The following is a 20943-nucleotide window of genomic DNA, read 5'->3' as shown; positions in this document are numbered from 1 at the left end:
TATAGTTAAACCTTTTTTAATCAAACAATAATCAACATCTTTGTACATATTTATAGAAAAAACAACGTTTAAACGAAGCATTACATTGAATAACTTTTTGACTTTATGGAGCGACATTCCGAAGTTGGACGAGGCTGGCCGCAGTTTGGATGCAGCCAAAATAGGTGAAATTATGCGAACGTGAGTCCAACCGATACTACCCACTACTCCTGGGAGACCTGTTTTAGAGTAAAATACAATTTTTCACTTCGCACAAATATGTTCCTCAATAAGATCTAAAACCAGTCCAACTCCAAAATAAGTTCCACAGCATTTTTGATAGCTGCCATCAGCAAGGAATCTGAGTGTGTCGCATAATTTTAAAATAGGGATAAAGCCTTCCCTCGAACGCGTTTCCGGAAATTGTCCTTAATTGTGTTTAGTAATGAGCAAATTGCTTCCTTTCAAATATGCAAAATAACTTCACTTGAAGCTCAACATTTGTCACTTAAACATTTTCTTACTTGGTGCTTGGCAGTTCTTGATCACGCGAATGTTTTCCGTATTCGTGACATATCAATCGCCAACATTTTCGCCATTATAAAATAGATTTTATATATAATCGCGTAAGTTGAGTTGTCAACGGTAATACGGCAATAATTCAAATTATATAAATCGTAACACCGCAGTAAAATTGATTGCCAAATGACTCGAAAATGTAGAGTGAAATGACCGAAAATATGACCGCCATTTGACGAGCATTGTGACGTGTGTGAACAGAACAGTGCTATGCCCACATCCTATAAGTGGGAGCGGAATGCACAATCACATAAATAGGTACGAAATGGGAAAGAAGTGTAAAAAATCGACTCTCGCCAAAGCAAATGTGACTAAAATTTAGCAAGGGGAGTAACCGCACAATGGCCGTAAAATGGCTAGTCAAATGGCGTGGAGCGTTTTTGCAGGGTGTAATCGCCATACTTTTTTCATCGACCATAGTAAGTCTCAAGCTGCAGTTACCCACGAAGGTACGTACAAAAAACGTGTCAGCTGACACGACCAATCTTATGAATGTGCAAAATAAACGAAAACTCACCGACGTGCAACGCACGTACGTACGTAGCCCAGAACGTAGAAATCAAAACAATTTTGATTTTTTCCGTAAGAACGTGTCAGCTGATCGTTCTCTCACTAGACAGAGTTGCCTAGTATACTTTTGTGTGCTAATTTTTGACCGTTTGCAGTTTTATGCAAAAACACCCAATTAAAGTTTGAAAAATTGTGAAAATAATTCACTGAATGCTTGCTCACATGGGTAGTATGATGATAAAGGCAACTTCTTCGTATTCCCTTTCCTCGCGTTCTCGTGCGGATAGTCTGTAACATGGTAGAGTAAATGGATTGAATAAACGTACAATTCTATTAAAACTTACATTTTACCATCAAATAAATATTCATCATCTGAAATGTCTGCTTCTAATTCAGCGACTTTATCCTCTACGTTTCTCCAATTTTGTCTCGATCTTCAATGTCAAGATAGCTTCGATAGATTTGGATTCCAATACATTCCGGGTTTTACACCCATCTCGCTTATACAGACTCTCAGAAAATTCATCACGCTCCTTCAAATCCTTCAATCAAGCCCAAAAATACACAAATCGTTTGGCAAATAGTGTTTAGATATGTTAAAATCATAGTTGATGGGACATTACTAGAGTACATTTACGGTTAAAAACATTTTAGTTAAACAATTAAATTATTCATTAAAATAAAAGAAATTTACACAAAAGCATGCTCTTGTATTTTGCAAGAAAAACTCTAGAACCGTATATCAGCTGTTCGCTCAAGTTAATTGTGATAAAGATGCGCACAACGAAGCAATTTTAACTCGTGGTTGGGCAATCTGGGTAGGTATTCGTGGTAGTAATGAAGAGAAAAGAAAAGAAAAAAAAGAGAAGTGAGGAGAAGGAAATAGTTAATTTTTAGTGACATTTTGATCAAAACAGTAAGTGAATCAATTATTTGCAAGTAATTTTACGCATGCATCTGAATCTGATTATAAACCCAAACAATATCAACATCCCAAATAATATTAGTCTACAATTTATTCAGACAATTACAAAAGAAAATACGTTGATAAAGTATGTTTGTTTGCATTTATGTCGACCTACCACCACCTTATAATGTTCTACACACAGAAAAACACAAGTAACTTCTATTGTGACGGAGCTGGCAACACTATTCACCACCTTCATATGATTTCGCTAAGTTGTAATACTACCAAATGTCGGGAAACAGGATGGAGGGATGGCTTGTCGCTACCCTGTTTGTGCACTTGGGAGGTTGGGATGGACAGAGCATCCTTGGGCCTGTTTTAAGGATAGCTTTTGTCCTCCCAACATTAAGTGACAAATAGATTTGAAATACATATTACTGATTTTATGCCTACCTGATTCCAGATTTACAGATGATTCCAAAGCAGTGGATGGAGTAGGGTCCGTGGTATACTGTGCTGATCCGGAAATAAACAGATCCTACAGGCTGCCAGATTACTGTAGCGTTTTCCAAGCGGAAATATTAGCCGTAACCAAAGCAGTAGTAACACTGAAAGATAATAGCTTAAGCTGCAACCGTGTTAACTTTTATATTGACAGTCAAGCAGCAATTAAGGCAATAATTTCGCACAGCATAGCATTTAAATGCGTGTTAGAGTGTAAGCAGGCTCTGGAGAGAATCGGGACAGAGAGAAGCATACATCCATAATCAGCCCAATTCTAAATATTCCCTCGGAATATTGTTATGGCGGGTTTTTTATTTCCGCGGAAAAATTCATCAAATTCTTTTCTCCTAAGGAGAACAAAAATTCGGGAATAAGAATTTCGAAGTCAGCAGTTTTTTTTTTCAATTGAAATTTCGTTGCGCATTACTTATTTTTTTTTTTATTTAAAAGTTTAATTATTGTTGGGAATTTGTTCCAAATTAAGAAATAAAATATAAGCATTGCACAGTGTTGCATTTCATATGGTATTGTAATGTATTAGTAATGAAGTGCTGCCACAGCAACATCAACAGAGGAACATAAGAAGAAGAAGACGGCGAGATACAAATCCGCTGGAGTTGCCTGCTTTCATTCAGCAAAGCAATTTTTTGGCGACCAAGTCGAGTTGAATTTTTCTTTCGTCATATTCCAAAATCTATTTAAACCTTCTTAAAAAATCCTTGCGAAATTTCTGTATGGCTGCATCAAATATACCAAGAGCTCTTCCGTTGCTTATGATATACTTTTCGACTTAAGATAAAACATATCGTGGTAGAGTGTCATCTCAAATATCCACAAATACGTAATCCCAGCGGGAATCCCAGGAGACACGGATAACTTCCAAGATGGAAGCACAGGAGTCACGTATTTCAGAAGTGTCGTCGCAAATGTCATCTCAACTGGAAGAACGGAAGACATATATGGCATCTTAACTGGAATAGCAGGATGCGCAAATATCCGAAATGTCTGCATAAATTTCAGCACAGATCTAATCGCAGATCTCTGCATAACTGGTAGAGCAAGAAGGGCGTATTTCCTTAAAGTTGGAGGCGCAGGATACAAACACTTTACAACTCGAGGACAAAATCGATGCCGAGATTGAAACATTTAGAGGTTATATACAGGAGTTGCAACTAAATCGCCCAACAATTTCAGCGAGTAATCCAAAGGTAAAAAAACTATCGTTTGACGGTTCTGTTCCATCACAGGTGTTTAGTTTGAGAAGACCGCACCAGTGAACAACTGGAATGCTGAAGATGAAGTTGCTGCACTATTCGTGGCATTGAAAGGATCTGCTGCTGAAATCCTTCAGCCTGTTCCCGACGGAGAGCAGAAAAACTGCGAAGCATTGATGAGCGCTCTAGAGAGGCGATATGGAAGCGAATACAGGAAGCAGATATACCAAATAGAGTTGCAAAACCGCTACCAAAGAGCTAATGACGCTTTGCAGGATTTTGTTTCGGATGTTGAAAGATTGGCTTATCTCGCAAATGTAAACGCACCCGTGGAATACACCGAGAGGGTAAAAATTCAGAGCTTTATAAACGCCATTCGGGACGTGGAAACAAAGCGAGCTACATACACAAACCCAAAGCCAACATTTGCTGAAACGGTATGCCATGCACTGAATCAAGAGATTGCCTAAATTTTGAGTAAACCAGCATACAAATCCCATCATGTGGAAGGGGAAAGACCAGAGTGGGTAGACGCAATTTTGGAAGCTTTAAAGAGAACGCAACAGAAGAATAATGATGCATTCAAATACTTTAAGTGTGGAAAGTCAGGGCACATTGCACGTTATGGCAGCACCAACACCAATAGTTCCAACAATGCGTATGGTCGCAAACGCAGAGCTGCTGGAGATGAGCAAATCTCCAAGTTCACTCAATCGTTAAACTAAAGCGGCCGCAATTGAATGCCCCATAATCTTCATCTCGCAAACTGAAAGAAGGTCGAGCATTCTTATTGTTGGAGGACATGTGTATGTAAAGCAACGTTTACTGACTGTAGATAAGGGTGCATCTCATTCCATCATTCGATCGAATTTAGTCAACAAGAAGCTAAGAACATTACATGGAGCGAGATTGCGTACAGCCACTGGAGAGGACACCTAGGTAATTGGAGAAGTAGCATGTGGAGTAGCAACTGAGGAAGTCACGGTACTACACAATTTTATAGTGGCAGAGATTGTTGATGAAATCATAATTGGAGGGGACTTCTTAATCGACCAAGACATCAAGATCGACATGCAAAGCAAGACGATGCGATATAAGAACATGGATGAGCCACTTAGTTTCGGCTACGAGAAAGACTACAGCAATAAACGAGTGCTGGTGGTGAAGAATAAGCAAATACCAACAAAATCAGAGGCAGTCATCTGGGCAATGGTTGGTGGAGATTTTGGGACAACAAATTGTGGGCTGTTGAAGCAGCAAACAGATCAATACCGAACGTAATTGTAGGGAAACCCCTAGCTATGACAAATAAGGCTGGACGTATTCCGGTAATCAATGGTAATCAATGGATTAAAGTCGCCACTCAAACTGACCAAAGGAGCTATATTGGGAAGATTCCAGGAGCTTAAGTAGTTATTAGCAGTGAACAGCTCCAGGAAAGCTTTTCAACTAGCAAGATTGATCTTTCAAATGACATCACGGCATGGACGTAGGGGTTAGAGGAAGACTATCAGAGTAAGGAAAAACAACTGCTCCTAAAATACGCAAACATATTTGACCAGAATGGCTCCAAATCAGGTCGCACCAATGTTGTGAAACATCAAATTGACACTGGAAATGCGAGGGCGATCCTTCAGGCTCCTCGTAGTGTTCCACTGGCGAAGCGAGAAGGTGTGAGTCAAATCATACAAGAAATGAGCAACAGCTGCGTCATCGAACTATGAGCTAGTCCATGGAGCTCACCGGTGCTAGTTGTAAAGAAAAAGATGGAAAAATGAGGTTTTGCGTGGACTGCGGCAAGGTGAACCACCTCACAAATTGACGCCACTCTGGACTCGCTATTTGGTACGAAATGGCTTTCCACATGTTATGTATGTAACATATGAAATTCTTAACAGAGGCACTCTCCCACTCTACCTCTGTTACAATGTATGTAGGTATACTAATATGTATAATGTAGTTGTAATCACTTTGAACTGAAATAAAGAATTAGTCGTAAACAGAATTACACTGCCTGTACATATCATTGTGGCGACTTGCGTGAAAGTCAGTTCCAGCGCAAAATAAGAGAAGCAAATTTGTTTTTGCATAAGTGCAGTCTCCGAAGAGGCGTGATATTTTTATTATTAAAAATTAATAATATCAAAATTAAATATCGAGATGACGGAGATATCAGTGGCGTTCATCGGTTCAATAGAGGTTTTTAATATAGACGACTATTTTGAGCTGTATAAAAACCGATTAGAATATCTTCTATCACTCAACAAAATAGTGAAAGATGGCGATAAAATATCATTTTTATTTTAGTCTGGGTTGAGCAGATTTATAAAAAACGCTAATTTCGTTGCTGGCGCCCAAAACAAAAAAATACCATGATTACGATTATATTGTGGAAAAATTGACTTCACATTTTAAACCGAAAAAAATATAATCGTGTAATGCTTCAAGTTCTTTAAGCGCGATCAGCTAACATCGGAAAAAATTGCTGATTATATAGTGGAATTGACGCAAATAGCAATGAAAAATAATACGGTACACCATTTGCGAAGTAATGCGAAAAAGTCCAAAGCAGCTGACACAAAACAAGAAGACGTTCAAGGACGGAGGAGCAGAAGCCGAAAAAGGAGGGAGGTAAAGTGCTTCTATTGCCAGAAATTGGGGCACATTGAACGTAATTGCTGGGAGAAACAAAAAGGCCAGAAATCGGTGGATAAAAATAAGGCGCGTGGTAAATATAAAAGTAGCTCTAGTGTTAAAAATATTGAGTATTCGGACGAAATAGTATTGCAAGCAATTCTTGTAAATCGTTGAAAGTTTTTGTAAAATTGGAAGGCAAAGTTTTTAAAATAGAAATTGATACAAGTGCTTGTGTGTCTGTATGTCATAATGCGGATTATAGAAACACATTCAACCACATAAAAATGAGTTCGATAAGTAAAAATTTAAAAGTTATCACGGGCGAAAATATTGTGGTATTGGGTAGCGTTCTGGTAGACGTAGAATTGATGGGGAAGTCTTGCAATTTAGAGCTAGTTGTTTTGGATACGAAATCCAGGTTTGACCCGCTTCTTGGTAGGAATTGGCTGGACGTTTTTGTTCCGCAGTGGCGGAAGTAATAGTTCAAAATTAAGTAACCTTGATTTTCAGAAATATAATCAATTGTTTTCGACAAATAATAATTCGGCTATTAAAAGCTACGTAGCTGAAATAGATCTGAAGGATGACCACTATCCAATATTCGCTAAAGCTTATTCAGTACCTTTTGGATTGAGAAAAAAGGTTGAGGACGAAATTGCTCGCCTGTGTGAAGAGGGCGTTAGAGTTCCAGTTAGTAGAAGCGCGCGCAATTGTTTTTTCAGTGCGGAATTTCCATAAATACGTATATGGGTTGCCGTTCGTCATTGAAAGTGATCACCAACCCCTAAGGGAAATTTCTCCGATCGGAAAGATCTCCCAGTTGTAGCGTCCAACTGGTTACAACTATGGGCAATGTTTTTGTAGATGTATAACTATACGGTAAAGTATAAGAAAGGCCCACAGATGGGTTATGCAGATGCGCTATCACGGTTGCGTTTGGCTGGATAGAATGAGGATGGCCCAGATAGCATAAATATTTTTAATTTGGTGCAAGAAATACCGCTTAACTTGGAAGATGTAAGATCGGCATTAGATAGCGACGAAATGTTAAAACCGATTATGAGGTATGTAAAATTTTTTTGGCCAGATCGACTGTCAAATGCGGAAAAGGTATTTTTTAGTAAGCGGTTATCGTTGGGTACCGAAAAAGGCTGTTTATTTTATGGAGATGTATTAGTTATACCTAATAAATTAGTTAACAAAATTCTAGAATTGCTGCACAGTGAGCATACAGGTATCGTGCGTATGAAATCCCTTGCTAGGACGTATGTCTGGTGGCCTGGTATAGATTCTGATATAGAAAACTTTGCTAAAAGCTGCGAAAGTTGCTTGAAGGCGCAAAACACTACGACGCCAATTGTGACAACTTGGCCTGAGTCAAAGTATCCAACGCGTTCATTTAGATTTTTGTAAATTTGAAAAAAAAAATGATATTTTGGTTCTTTATGACACGTATTCAAAATGGATTGAGGCAAAAATTTGGAAGATCACTGCCACGTCTGCTGGAATAGCAACATTGCGCACGTTATTTGCAACATTTGGGCTACCGAAGCAAATTGTTAGCGATAACGGACCTCCATTTGGATCGAAGGAATTTGTCGAATTTAGCAAAAGTAATTCCATTGAATGTCTTAAATCGCCTCCTTACCATCCGCGGTCGAATGGTAGCGCTGAACGGGGAGTGCAAACATTAAAATCCACGCTAAAAAGTACCTTTTGAATCCTCGAGTTAAATGCAAGTCTTGGGACCTAAAAATAAATAATTTTTTAATGAAGTATAGAAACACCCCTACCACAACAACAAATAGAACACCTGCAAGTTTAATTTTTAATTATAAACCAAAAACGTTGGATTGCATAAACCCAAAAGCAATGCAGACTTCTCTTGAAAAAGGGAAGGAAAGTAATACACCAGTAAGCGAGAAGAAAAATTGCGTGCAAAAATCCATTATAAAAAGTAAGGCTAAGATAATAGAGTTTAAACCTAATGAAGTTGTATTATATAGAAACATTTTCGGAAATTATTGTAAATGGATAAACGCAAAAGTTCTACGAAAACTTAGTAATGTAAGATATTACATTTGTATAAATGGCAAGCAAAGAATTGCACATGTAAACCAATTGAAAAAATTCCATGGAAAAATTGTTAAGTTCGATTCCAATATATGCAAATATTCCAAGAAAGAAGTATTTGAAATCAATCCCGAAATAGTTTCCAAAGAGCTAATAAAAAAAAATATTAAAAGCGAACAAGAACAATTAGAAGAATTAGAACTAAGGCGTTCAGAAAGAATACGGGAAATAAAAATTAATAAAGCGGAGTATCAGAAGTAACTGTTAATTAAATTATTTTATTTTACTTAAAGCACATCCTTGTGTATGTATACTATGTACAATTAACATCTAAGTTTGTGTGGGATTGTTATGTATGTACACAGAGCGAAAAGACCCCCTAAAATGCCCTCTAATTCAGAACTGAGTTTAGCGGATTCCTCTATGATTTTTTTCCAATAAGATGCCCGTCTTATTATGACTGGATATCTCTTTTTATTAAAACTGAGTAAATAATCTATAAAACTAAAATGAAAACCTTTTAAATAAAATTAAAATGATTACTCGTAGAATTTAGATGAAATCATTTTCAGTATAATCTAGTAGATAACTTTTAAAATTGAGATGAAACCCTCTTTAATATATTTAAGAAGGGAATCTAAAATTTCATTAGAAATTCCTCTTAATTGCAATAAGCCGATGTTCTTGTCAATTTGAAATGATTGCCACCTAAATTCAAATACACTTCTTTCCAAAATTATATACCACACTTTATTAAGCTGTTTTTTATTTAATTAAATGAACGCATTTTACGTATAATTATAATAAGTTAAAGTACTTAATACTATAAAAATATACTTTACATATTTGCTTATAATTTATATTTTTGTAAACCTTACACTTTTGATTTTAATTTTTATATTTCTTATAATTCTAACAGAAAATTAAGCGTCGATTTTTCAAAAACGTAAAAATGTATTGTATAAAGTATAGTATTTTTTACAGCTCATATTTTTGTAAGTCTTATACTTTAAATTTTTGTTTTTATGTTTCTAATACTTTTAATAGAAAATTAATCGTCGACCTTCCAATACGTTTTGACTCTTATAACTTTAAGTCCATTGTTTAAAACGTAAAAATTTATTGGCAGTCCATCTAAGGAATCAAATTTGATGACAGTGTAATTATGTGTTTCACTTCCAACCAAATATGATTGAAATCTCTCAGAAAAATTTAAACAAGTATGCTTTTTGACTACAATACTAACATTATTTTCTTTTATTAAAAAATCGCATATTTCGTAAATAAGAAAAGAATCTTCAGTAGCTGAAACAATATAAAAATTCAAATCGGATAGTTTTAATGACGGAATGTAAATTTCCTGTGAAATAGGACTTAATTCTTTAAAAACAAATTCGGGTTGAAAAAGTTATTAGTTAAAATTGAGTTTGCAAATCTGACTGCTGATTTTATTCCTAGATATAAAGTAATATTTACTCTTGACGTTATACTTCTGGCATATTTTTTATGAATTTGGTGTTCAGCTTCAAATCTGAATGACCATAAGCATTTAAGGGGTCCTAGTTTCTTAATAATAGTCGGGTAATGTACAAGATTTTGGTGTTTGGGTTTTAAAGTATCTTTAAATAAACACTGATATAGTTTGTTGTGCTCTTCAATCAATATTTGAAGTTTAATCAAGATATCGTCATCAAAATTTGGCGATAACACACAGTCAATTATTTTAATGAAAATAATTAAAAACTTATAAACAGAATCATTCGGGGGGATAAGATCGCCAATCATTAGCAGTACAAAGTGGAGAAAGTTTTCATTTGCTTAGCGCTCATTTTAAAATTTGAGTTCTTTATATGATCTTTTTTTACAGGAGAAGAAACATTACCGATTTCTGTGTGTCCATATTGAAACATTTGCTGCCGGGAATTGAAAGTTTCCAAAGTGAAAATTTTTTTTTCGTATATAAAATAATGTAATATTTTACTAAAATTGTATTTGCATACACCACTGAATAAATCATGCATGATATCGCATGATATATTATCGATGACATGAAAATATGGAAGAGAATTGAATATACAATTATTTTTAACCCCAGTTGACGCTGGGTCATTTAATGCAATATCAAGTTCGTAATTAATATTATTTCTTAAAGAATCGGGATATTCGATACAATCAACGCGTGTTTCGTTCTTGCTGCGTTTGCACACTCTACAAAAGGAGTTTGATGAAAATGAGCTATTGTATCCCAAAGCTGTGTTGAGGCCTAAGTTGTCACCTAAAACTTGAACAAGCTGCACATAAATTTTGAAGTGTTCGCCTCTTATATCAATATTCAAACCATCAACATATAATTTTTTGAAAATATCTATTAGTGGAGTGAAGGAAATATTAATACCATACTCAGATATATCTGTACTTTTCATAAATCTGCATACAAATACATTCATAAGCCTTCCAGCTTGATAATTAGGGATTGTCGGAAAAGTGTAATAGATTCCACATATTGTTGGCAGTATTTTGAGCCTAAAGGATCGTTGACCTCAAAATCGTCCATGTACAAGAAAAGTGGTATTGCCAACTTGTTTTCATCAAATTTCGCCATTTTCCAAAAATCTCCATTTATAAAGTTTTAATTAGAAGTAAATTTTGATATGGTTTCAACATTAGCAACAATTTCTTCCCATATCCCATCACTCTCAAAGAACTTTTTAATTTGAAAGGGTATGCCAGTCAATACTATTTCTGCCTTAGCGCTAGTCAAAGTCAGATTATTGCTTAAAATAAATCCAGACAGGTCATTGCTATCTACATATTTTTGCGGATGTTTAAAATGCTTCAAATCCTCCAACTCTTTAAGAAATTTATATTCAGAACGCGCGTTAAGAAATGGTTCGGATATTTTTCGAAGTATTTCTTGAGATACAACTTGATTTTCATAATTTTGAGTTAACGGGTTAATAATTTCAGCTATTGGAGCCGTAATACGTTCTGTTACAGATTTTTGAATATTCAGAATGTCTTTTTTCGAAAAATGTGTATAATTGTGAAGTTCAAGAGTAAATGCATGGATTGAATGCTTGAAGTTTAAAAGACATGTAAGTTGATACTCTTGATATTTAACTGACTCTTGTGAAACTGAACCTTGATTTAAAATATTATTTACGGTGGAAGAACAATCAGGTTTATGTTTCCCTAAGTGTTTTTGAAACCTATACATATTTTGAAATATTTTATTGCAATATTGCTCATTGCAAACAAATTTCACTATGGGTGGAATCCTATGATCTTTTTTTAAATGGCTGATAAGTAAACTTGAAGTTACTTGGTTTTTGTTACATAAATAACAAGCAAATTTTGGCATTTTTAACAATAAAGAAAATAAAGGATTTGTTATCTAATTTGCTAAGTAAATTTGAAACTGAAGGAAAATCTTCAGATTTAAGACCAAAAAAGTATTGTTCTAAAAATACCCAAACTTGCTTGCTATTATGGGAATATTCAATTTGGAATACATAACTTAGCTTAATAATACAATCGACACATTTCATTAAAGTTCCGCACTTCCACTTAAGCCCGTCGCAAAATATAAAAAATTCTGATATATTTGTAAAGTCCTCACCTACTGCAATGATGTGAAATTGCAATGGCTGTTTTCTACTCGCGTACTGCTCAATTTTAGCCGAAATTTTTGGCAAAACATCATTTGGTGTAGTTGCAAGTGTTATAAACTCCGATTGTGCATCAGAAATCGTAGGCGTCTGGGTTTTACTCTGACGCTGTGGTTGAAGAACAGCATGGAGCATTAACAACACAATACAATATTTAGAATCTGAAAAAAAAAAAAAATTTATTTTATATAAAAAGTTAAATTTATAATTATTTTATAATTTTGATGCTTTCTTACCGTTTGATAAATCTTTATAATAGAGTTTCGAAAGTAGTAACTCTCGGCTGGCTTGGTCTTTTACTTCAGGAATTAAAATAGGAAGGATTATTTTATAAAATTTGTCCAGTTTTAAAAATAGCTAGTCTCCAATACCTGGATGCATTATATTGAAATCAATATCAACCTTTTATATATAAAAAAATTGTAGTTGTTATTTTTAAGCTTAATGTATGAAAACATTTTTAACTTATTTTAAAAAATTTTAATTTATTAAATATTATGGGAAAAATTTAAACAACGCGACATCGAAACGGTCAACTGATATCGCGTTTTAATTTTTCCCTAAATATTTAATAAATTAAATTAAATTTAAAAAAATGTAATGAAAATAAAAACTTTGAGTTATCCCCTTTTTCTTACCAATTCGTAACCGTTAAAATCATTGTAGCGCGGCCAAGCTGCCAGGAAATCCGATAGAGAGCCCTTAGACTTATTTATAAAAACGCATGTATCTGCCCAATACTGTTTTACTTTTTCCCAAGGAGTGCAGTTATGGGCTAGCCAACATTGTTTTTCCCACTCGGATTCTTTTTCACCTTTTTCCTTTCCAAAAAGTAAAACTCCTAAAATATAAGAATAGCAAAGGATGTTTGTAAGTTTTTGATAGTTATCATCGAACTCATGCAATTAACTTGTTTTCTTTTGGAAATACCGCAACAATTTCATTGGCCCACTTCCTCATGTCTTAATATTGCATTTCACGCCCCAAGGCAGTATAATTATCCACTATGAAATCAGTCAAATTCTTCTGGTTTCTACTATCCAGGTAATCGTTTTTTTCGTGAAAAGTTAAAACAAGTTGACCTTTTACTGTTTTTTTTTAACAACTCCACAAGGTTCAAACAGCTGGAATTTTCAGAACAAGAAGGTGGCGCACTGGATTCTTTTGATTTAGCGGAGGACAAATCCTCAGAAATTTTTTCGAGCCATTCCAGAATTTTGTTGTTTGTCGCTAAAGTCTCTTGGTCACAATTAATGGAATTGCCTTAAAAAAAGAAATCAGTATATTATTTAACAATAAAACAATCAACTTACCTTTTGTTTTCGCCACTCTATCAAACCCACCTTAAATTTGATGCGCTCTCCGAAATATTTTGTATCCAATCGATCAAAAAAGCATCAACATTTTCAATTTCACTTTTGTCGAGACGAAAAGCGAATTAATTCCGCGCTCAATTAGAATTGTTACAATCTCATTTGACAATCCCCAAGATTTAAACAATTCTAATATTTCATCATTGCCTTGGCTTGGTTGAGATGAAACAAAAATATCGCTTTCTCCATACATATCCCACAAAGTCACTGAAAAGATACAAGAAAAGGTACATATGTTCTGCACCATCAACATTAAAACGAAAGTAATCACCGCACTATATTTTATTAATAATTAATATAATTTATCCACTGTTCACCGCACTATATTTTATTATTATTATATAATTTACTTAAATTTTTAGAACATCAACCAGAAAACTCAGAATATTTGTGAACATTTCTCATCCAAATCAAAAACTCAACTGGCACCTATTAATATAACAGCAATTAAAATATGGCACGTGTTATTTCTTGCACATGCATTTGCACTTATTTAGCTTCACAAGAAAGTAACGGGAAAAAAAGAGTGTCACTGTCGCCAAAAATAAGAAGTTTTCCTTCTTAATAAATTCAATTAGGTTCAAGTAAAAAAAAAGAAGATGACTTCATTGATTTACTTTTTAAAAGTTTTCTCATAAAAACAAGCAGATTTCTTCTAAAAATTGAATTGTTCTGAGAAAATGACTTAAAAAAATTAATAAAAAAGAAGTTATCTCCTTGTTTTCAGCCGATTTTCTTTTCAATAACTTTGAGAAGAAAATTAAGCTAAAATCTAGAAGATTTTCTAGCAAAAATTCCTTCAGTTTTGTTCCGTCTCGCTCTCATCGGCCAAAAAGTTTTTTTGGACGTCGATCTCATTGATTATAGGTGAACTTTTTGGCTCTGTGTAACATATCAAATTCTTAAAGAGGCACTCTCCCACTCTACCTCTGTTACAATGTATGTAGGTATACTAATATGTGTAATGTAGTTGTAAGCACTTTGAACTGAAATAACAGGAAACCTATTTTTTTTAGCAATCTTTTGCTTAAGACCATTTATGTGGTCTTCAAAATTCAATCTATTATCAATAACTATACCTAAATAATTTAGTTTTGAAACTTCCATAAGTACACTGTTGTCTTTTTTAGTTCATAACTGTTACTAACGGGGGTTCTACTCAGAATCATATACTTGGTCTTATCGGCATTTATCTATAATTTGTTTTGGCACATCCATAGGTATATATCATCTAGGTCTGATTGCATTTTTTTGCATAGTTACATTAAAAATTTTATCGTTTATCAAAATGGGAGTATCATCTGCAAACAACTTTAAGTTACAATGCTTTACTGATTTAATTATATCATTTATATATATTTTAAACAATATTGTTGCAGGTACTAATCCTTGTGGAAGGCCAATATCGACTGGTGTAGCATTTGATTGAAATGTTCCATTTACTAGTGTTCTTTGGCGGCGATTTGAAAAGTAACTTTTGAATCATGCAAGCGCTTTATCTCTTACTAAAATGCTGTAAAGTTCTTCTACAATAATTTGTTGAGATATCGTTTCGAACGCTCGCTTTAGGTCTAAGATTACTGCAATTACAACATTTTTTTCATTAAGTTGGTTTTTCCATTCAAAAACAATTGAGTTTAAAACAGACTCGCAAGAATGTTTTTTATGAAAACCAGATTGCTCTGGTATTACAATTTTGTTCAACTCCAGGTACTGCTGCAGCTGTTCTTTCACAATTGATTCAATGATTTTTTCATCGGCAGGCAAGGTACTTATGTGTCGCATTTCATTAGATTTTATAGTATTTTTAACTTTTTGAATAGGTATAGCTGTTGTTAGCTTCCAGAAGACTGACATTGTACCAGTTCATCAAATTCAAAGTAGCGGGTCACGTTGTATTCGTGGTTAAAGTTATTTGTGCCTATTTCAATGTCATTGTTTATATCTTTTATATTCTTAACGAAAAATATATTAAGATTATTAGCTATATCTTTTCCATCTTCATATACTTTATTATCGATTTCGATCTTTTTAATTAGAGGTTTTTCTTTTTTCAAATTTACAGTGTCTTTTAGACATTTCCACATTTGTTTACTATTTTTGCTATTTATCAAATTTTATTTTCTAGGTATTTAGGCTTCTTAATTTTAATAAATTTTTTGTATTGCTTGTTTATAGTTTTGTACTGCCCCAGTCACCGTTTATCTGACACATTTTATACAGGCTATTTTTACACTTATTTAAATCTGTTAACTCTCGATCATACCATTTGTTCATGAGTTTTACGTCAACTTGTTTTTCAAAAGTTAAACATTTCATGGCTTGAGCCATAACATCATTTATTATTCGAACTTTTTCTTCTACTGATACCATGTTCATTAAACTCAGGTTATAGTGGCGGAATATATTCAAAAGATTCTCAGCACTGTAGTATTCCCATGAGGTTATACACTTTTTTAAACGCATTTGGTATTCTTTCTCTGACATCAGATTAAATCTAATTGTTTCGTGGTCAGATATTTTTTATTATCTTCAAGCCTCTCACTATTAGAGTATATGTAAATGTTATCACTATTAGAGTATAATAAATCAATCCTTGTTTGGGAAGTTTCTGTGATTCGGGTATTGAAATATATTTTTTGGGTCAGGCATACATTTGTTAGAGCGTCATTTAAGCTACTTCGGATTGTGGTATTTCTGTTCATGTCTATATTGAAATCTATAAGAATATTACTCTCAGTTGGTACAAATTTCACTAAAATACTTTCATTTAAATAATATATAAAATCAATGTAATTTGTAAGGATAAAATAAAATCCTGCCAGGTAACATAATGTGATCGCGTATGCAGATGACATCTGCGTCACCATGCGGGGAAAATTTCCGCAAACTCTTTGCAACCTAATGGAAGGGCACTATCCAAAATCTCGCACTGGGCCACAGCCATAGGCTTGGAAGTCAACCCGGACAAAACCGAGCTTGTCCTCTTCACGAGGAGGTATAAGGTGCCAAATCTAACGCCGCCAAGAATTGGGGGTACGTTTTTAGCGTTTAGCGATCGAGTCAAGTATTTGGGAATAATTCTGGATAGGAAGCTATTATGGAGTGACCATATAGTGGAGCGATGCAAGAAGGCAGCAGCAGCGCTGTTCACCTGCAAGAGGGCAATTGGCACCTCCTGGGGATTCTCCCCCAAGGTGACATACTGGATTTATACAGCCATTGTGCGCCCGATTCTTCTTTATGGTGCCTTGGTCTGGTGGCCTGCACTAGCTAAAACTACCTATCTTAAGACGCTTCAAAAGGTGCAACGGAGTTCGGAGCTCTGCATCACCGGGGCTCTCAGCTCCACTCCTTCTGAAGCACTCAATACAATGCTATACCTTCCACCTCTTGACCTGGTGGCGAAGGAAATAGCGGTCATCGCCGCTCTACGCATAAGGGAAGCAGGTCTCTGGTCAAATGGATCTAGTGGACACGCGACAATCCTGGGCACGAGCGCTCCAGTCCCAATACCGGCGCGCACTGACTACTGCACGCCAAATAACGTCTTCGTTAAAAATTATAGTATATATATACCATCGCGACAGGACTGGAATACCAGGCAACATACGGTACCGGGTGCCATCAACATATTCACGGATGGTTCTAAGCTTGACGGGAAGGTGGGAGCAGGCATTTTTTTCGCCGGATCTGGGTCTAGAGGTCTTTTTTCGCCTACCAGATCACTGTAGTATTTACCAAGCGGAACTGCTGGCAATACACAGGGCTGTGAACCATCTCGGGTCTATGCCTAAGGATGGTAAATGGGTGTTTATTTTCTCTGACAGCCAGGCCGCATTAAAGGCCCTGGACTCATTCGTCGACAACGCAAAGTCGGTCACTGAATGCCGCAGATCTCTTAACGACATGGCTCAGCACTTCAGTATCAGCCTTATATGGGTACCTGGGCACAGGGATATTGAAGGCAATTGCAGAGCAGACGAGCTGGCCAGAAGAGGCACCACCGACCATATCCTTCCGGGAAATGATTCGGTAGGCATACCCATGGCCACTTTCAGGCTTCGTGTGAGCACAAGCACTTTAAGCATCGCAAATGGACTATGGTCAACCATATCTTCGTGTGAGACATCCAGGAAAACCTGGCCCTCATATGACAAGGGGCGCACAGAAGCGCTTCTGGCTTTAAACAAATCAGCTCTATCGTCCCTGATAAGGGTTCTAACAGGGCATTGCTTAATAGGCACGCACGGTGCTAGAATGGGGGTAGCGACCTTCGACTATTGTCGCAGCTGCAGATGTACAGAAGAGGAAGAGAGCGTCCAGCACCTTCTCTGTCACTGTCCAGCGCTTATTAGGCGTAGGATGGCTATCCTCGGTAAACCTTTTCTACATGACCTCGCTGAGGTCTCTTGCTATGAAGTAAAGGCTCTGGCAAAATTTATAATTTCCACGAGGTGGTTTGACCCGCTTTAGGCAGGGTAGGGGTCCTTTTTTGAGACCGTACAGGGTATTGCAATGTGCCCATTGGTGGCCTAAGTAGTGAGCTTGTTACCGTAGTGTTCAGCTCAGCCCTTGCAACCTAACCTAACCTAACATAATGTAGCCTATGTGCCTGGGGCTTAAGTTGCATTTGACAGGCGCGTGAAGTTGCCAACTTCACGCGCCTGTCAAATGCAAGCGCAGCCCCCGTCACAAAATGAAAAAAACATAATATATAATAAATTTGCAACAAAAGTGATCGGACGTGCCAAACCTGTTAATTGTCTTAGATATTCAGGTTTTAAATAAAGGTGTGCATACATTCCTATATTTCTTGGGTGACTTTGTTTTTTTTAAATTTAATGGAAACGTGGGAGCGCAACCGCCCGCTAAGCAAGATTAGCTTCTACAAGAAGAAAACACAAACGGTGTGTAGGCGGCCCCTCCAAGACGAAGATCAGCAGCAGCAGGTGAGCACACCCAAGCTAAACAATTTGGGGTTAGCTTACATGGCGACCGTGATGGTCTTTGGTGGTGGTACAGGTGAGTTGAGTGCGTGCGGTGTGAAAAATTATTGAACTTAATACAACAATTTTCTAAAAACTAAAAATGCGGAATTTACTTAGTGTTTACAATTGCCTATTTGGGTTGTTAGTATCCAATCTTCCTCTTCTTCGCCGTTAGCTTTTGTTAATAAACAGGACACATTGTATCCAGAGAATTATGATTTTCATCTAGTCCCAAATTTAATTCTTTACTTGCTCTGATACAATTAATGCATTTTTTATTGCCTCTTTATTGCATAAAGCATATTTGTGTTCTCCTAAGCATTTTGTGCATACTTATTTTTCTTTACACTCGCTTGCTTTATGATTAAAACCTTTGCATTTGAAGCAACACAGAACTTGCACTGCATCATAGACTTTACATCGTTCCCATCCTACATTGAGCCTTTCTCCGGCTAGTACAGATGCAAAGACATCAGCCTCGATTTCCATTACAGTGTTATAGTAAGTTTTATCTTTTTTCTTTACTTCGAATTGCTTCACGATTTTTAAATTTGCTACGGCAAAACAATTATTTTGTCGGTTGAGTCTCTGGGTAAGTTCTTCATCATCATATTTGAAGTTTGTGCCAGTCACCATAATTGTCAGCTTCAATTTTGTAGGAATTTTCACCTCGTAATTAGTTCCGATATTGTTTTCGATAGCATTTTTTATTTTCTCCCTTTCTTAAATATCTACACTCTCCACAATTACAACTCTATTTTGTCTTGCTACTATATTTGTAATTTGTAGCCTTAGGGTCGACTTTCGAATTAGTATTTGGCTTAACTATTAAAGGGGCTTCTTTTCGGATTTCTGGCAACGCTTCTCTTCTTGGATTTCCACCTTTTATTGCTGCTGTATATGATTGCCTCGCTTCAGCATAGACGTTTCTCTTTAGTTCTGTACACATTTGTTTATTCTCCTTACTAATTGCTTCTATCATTTTTTTTATTGTCATCTTTACTGTTTTTCAACATACCTGATCGCTGCTGCGCTTGAAGCCTTCTGCTATTTCGCGTACTTTGTTTACTTCCTGCACACTTCTTTCACACGACTCCTGAGCTTTCTGCATAGCCTGAATTCTTTCACTGAATGCAATTTCCACCGCTTACAGCACTCGTTTTATTTCAAGCTAATTTTTTTAGCGCGTTATCAAACTCACTTCTATACTCAGCTAGATGTTGACCATTTTGCTTTACCACCAATTGCATGTCTTTTAGGATGTCATCCGCATTCTGCACGTATTGCACACAATCAGTGCACATAAACCTCAGCAGCTCAAATTCTTCAAGCTTATTAACGCTGTATTGGTCCTAACCAAAATATTTTGTTGTTAAATGGTAATATTTACAACAAACACCTTCACATCTAATTTTTGTTACTTCTCCACGTATTATGCTTTTGCACTTTTCGCATTTTTTTCCATTTTACTGTCAACATGAACGACAAAATATGTATTTATAAAATGCGATTCACAGCTTTTGGTTAAATAAAACTGCTGAGATCCACTGTCCACTTGCTAAAGTTACCTTTTTGCAAGATCGCGTGTTCGAATCGAGCTCAAGGCCTAACAATAATTATTTTATCATTATTATTGTTATGATAAATTTGTTTTTTTTTCTTAAATGAAAAAATTATTAAATTAGAATAGAAGAAGGAAAAAATTTAGATAACTGCCAAAGCTCGTTGTATAGATCCATTTCGGGAACTGCTAAATTCCTTTATCGGCAAGGTTTAGGCGCCGCTGCTATAACCATTCAGCCATCACAGCTGTTTTTTGTTTGTCTTCATTATTCCTACTTCTATTCTGGTTCTTGCCAATTTATATTCACAACACTGCGTCATCTGTTGCAGAATGAATGTGAAAATTGGAAAAAATTTATCATAAAAATAATAATGATAAAATAATTATTGTTAGGCCTTGAGCTCGATTCGAACCCGGGATCTTACAAATCAGTAGGCCGATATAACAACAAAAATTGTTACCTTTTTGCGTTATATTATATATTTTTCACAATTTTATCTAGTTATAAAGAGACTTTAATTATGTGCCTATTTTACACCGCTTATCACTTTCTCATCTTTTCTTGCGAGGAATAGCACAGCTTAGTGCTATTCCCAAACTCTTTGACCCGATCGTCACAAAGCAACTAGAGCATAGGGTATCCTCAACCATTGACTTGCCTCAACATGGTTTTTGCTCGAGTAAATCTACCGTAACTAACTTGCTTGAGTTCACAACTCATGTGCTGAACGGATTTAAGGTTAATAGCGAAATTGATGTCATTTATACTGATTTTAGTAAAGCTTTTGATAAAGTTTCCCATTCACTTCTTCTGTTCAAACTCGATCGTTTTGGCTTCCCGCCTTTGTTTCTATCTTGGATATCTTCATACTTGATGGATAGAAAACAAACAGTTATATTTAATAACTATAAGTCAGAATCTATAAATGTTACTACTGGTGTTC

At 35.7% G+C, this 20943-nt stretch overlaps 1 pseudogene; it reads right to left on the bottom strand.

The window, feature by feature from the left end:
* Nucleotides 1-12418: 12418 nt before the first annotated feature.
* LOC137238266 (uncharacterized) lies at nt 12419-19546 on the bottom strand (annotated as a pseudogene).
* Between the last annotated feature and the right edge of the window lie 1397 nt (nt 19547-20943).

The sequence above is a fragment of the Eurosta solidaginis genome, chromosome 1 (genome assembly GCF_040869045.1).
Source record: "Eurosta solidaginis isolate ZX-2024a chromosome 1, ASM4086904v1, whole genome shotgun sequence".
NCBI classification, from domain to species: Eukaryota; Metazoa; Arthropoda; class Insecta; order Diptera; family Tephritidae; genus Eurosta; species Eurosta solidaginis.
Note: the sequence above shows the minus strand (reverse complement) of the source record. Positions and strands in the feature narration are given on the sequence as shown.